This window comes from Propithecus coquereli, unplaced genomic scaffold, assembly GCF_000956105.1.
Source record: "Propithecus coquereli isolate 6110/MARCELLA unplaced genomic scaffold, Pcoq_1.0 Scaffold229, whole genome shotgun sequence".
In the NCBI taxonomy this organism is placed as follows: domain Eukaryota; kingdom Metazoa; phylum Chordata; class Mammalia; order Primates; family Indriidae; genus Propithecus; species Propithecus coquereli.
The window spans coordinates 1,100,453-1,103,527 of record NW_012147830.1 but is presented as its reverse complement, the minus strand read 5'-3'; positions in this window follow the sequence as shown (position 1 = coordinate 1,103,527).

Sequence of the window (3,075 nt, the reverse complement as noted above, 5' to 3'; positions counted from 1 at the left end):
TTTACTTTATTAAAAATAAAAACTATAGAAGCTTTACTCTCAGGGATGGGCAATAAAAAGCAAAGAGCACTGTGATTGGGTTTGAAAGATTTTGAATTGAGTGATAGCCGGTGCTCTTATTGGTTTTTAATAGGTTGATTTTTTTCCTGTGTAGATTTAAATAATTTCTGTAAAAGCAGCAAGCTTTTATATTTAATTAAATACCTTTCACTGTGCAATCTCAAGAGAAACTTTCTAAATTAGGAATTGTCTTTACCTTGAAGAAGAAAATTGTCTATTTCAGTGTCTTTTTGTAGCAAGATTGACCAAAACAGGTGGTAAATAAGTATGTAATTTTTAAATAACTGTCATGAATACTGTAATGGGAACCTTTGCTCATAAGGTAATGGCCTCCCTTTGGATTATGGGAACTTTCCGTGTGTGATGTTGGCGTATGTATGTACATATATATATAAATTTCTTTTTTTAATGTAAGGTAGCAGTATAGGGTCTTGTCTTTCACCTTTTAAGTTCAGGGAACAGTTTGTCCTGGCCACCCATATGTATTAGTATAATGCTTACAAAGCTTTAGAAATGAGCTGATGACTCATTAATAAAATACAAACATGATATTATTTTAATATCTTCAAATAATCTGAGGATGTGTGTTATATACTTTAGCATCAACACTAAGTTGTGCCTTGTACATTTGCATTGGCTCTAGATGCAAAAGATTACTAAGTTGGCTAGAATGAGGTAGATTCCTTAATTACTGTGAAGTTCTACCTTGCAAATGCTATAGAATAACTTGCATTTTTAAAGTATATTTGCACATTTTACATATTATGCTATATGGTTGCCTTTGGGTTTTCTGTACAGATTGTTTTTGTTAATATTAAATGGAAATCATAGGCCCGAAATATGCTGTTCTTATGTGAAGTAAATTGATATAACCTACTATTGGCTATATTCTGTGTATGCTTCTTTATTTGGGGACCTTCTGTGCAGAAGAAAATATTATCTAAATTGATTAGATATAAAGACATAATTAAAAATTATTAAGAATATATACATGAAAATTCTGTTTTTCAACAACTTTTATGTGAGGGTTGGGAATTAATTTGACAAAGCAACATTGAATTCTTTCCGGATAAGATAATTAATATACCTTATTTATCAGCCTCAGTGTCATATAGTACTGCTATTAATTATATAATTAGGGGAATTAATATAATTATATTATTATACATAATATAGTTGAAATCTAGAATTTTTTGTGAATCAAAAAGTTGATGACGTATTCTACTTAAATTGATCAAATACATGACCAAGTAATATGTAAGCATAGTATTGATGATAAGAGGATACTTTATGACGCTTCATTCTTACATGTGCTTTTAAGAGCTGTATGTGTCTTACTATCCGTATCACTTCTAGCCTTAGCTCCATTTTCTAAATTTCTGGGTCTAAAGCTAATTATAGAATCTAATAACTTTAGACTCATTCTACAATAGTAGAGCATGCTTAATAGGCCATATCCATGAGTTCTTTATGAACAGATACTCAAAGGAACCTGAATGGGTACACTCTGATTCTCTGGCTCTTGATCTTTATGAAGTTTTGGGTAGACATTTTCTGAGCCAACAGAAAATTGTTGTTGACCATCTCTATGAGCTGCACCCTGGATGTTTAAGCCTGATAAATGTATAGGTGGGACTCTAATTATAAGGCATGTCAATAGTGAATTGATGTCTGAGTTCACTGTCAACGACATGAAGAAGAACACAATGAGTGAATTTGATTATTAATGCTATGGAAGCTCCATTTAGCCACGTTGATCATTAAGAAATGGAAGGATATCTACCTAACATTGGTGCAGCAGGTTGCAAATGAAGCCACGCAGGGTGCATGGTGTTGACACTGGTGTTACCTCAAGTTTGTGAACTCTCACAGGTGCCATGTTCTTTTCTACCTCCATTCCTTCATTTATATCAGTCTCTAATATAGTATCCTTTTCTCTGCTAGTCCAAATCACATACTTCCATTAAAACCTAGCTGATGAACCATGTAATCTTTTCTAGGAAGAATCCCTGACCTATCCTCATCCCATCTTTGGATTTCTTTAGCCCTAAGTTGCTACTACTATCTAAAGATTTTTCTCTGTTTCAAGCATGTTCTATTCATCTTGTTTAGATCATTTAGATTGTAAGTTCTGAGAATTCAATTTTTCCTACCAATTAACATAGTACTGGACACTACTTATTAGATACTTAGTAAAGCCTTGAAAAAAATAAAGGAATTATGCTTTTATTTTGATTTACCTGATGGATTATCTGTGAGACTTTTTGTAAAATAGTTAATTTTATAAGGTGGCTTTGTTCTTACTGGTCTAGTGAAGTTGTGATATGTTTCTCTCTTGGTTATTGGGGACTTCAAAATTAGAGATATGCTAGAGCCAAGTTGCACTGTCTCACAAAAACCAATTGTGCCAAGGCAGGAGGATCGCTTGAGGCCAGGAGTTTGAGACCAGGCTGGGCAACATAGTAAGAACCCCCTCTAAATCTGGTTGACATAAAAATGGATGCTTATTTTTTCCTTATATTTTTATCTTTAAATATTTTTAATTTCCCAAAATTAAGAAAGTTTTTTTAAAGAAGAATTACAGTCAGATTGACAGCAAATCACAAGAATTAAAGTCTCCTCCTCTGGAATTCTGTAAAATAACAGAAAAAGTTTTAAAAAGAGAAAACTAGGATAGCAAAGATAGTCATCAAACAAATACACTCTGAAGAATATTTCATCCAGACTGCCTTCCTAGTTTTGGCAATGTCCCTGGCCTCCCACTGCAGGAACCAAAGTGGAAAGATCCTATTTTTCTTGATCACTTGGCAGCCAGTCCATGGGCCCTTGACTTCACCTTGGCATATCAGGTGCTGTCACCCAGGTCCTTCAAGAGGATCATTAAAAATAGGATTGTAGCCGCATCCACAGGATCTAGCTGGATGGGAATCTGGTAGCTCGTGGTGAAAGAGCTAATTACATTATTGCCTATGGTCACATGGAAGGAAGTGCCCAGCGAGGACCAGACATTGGGGA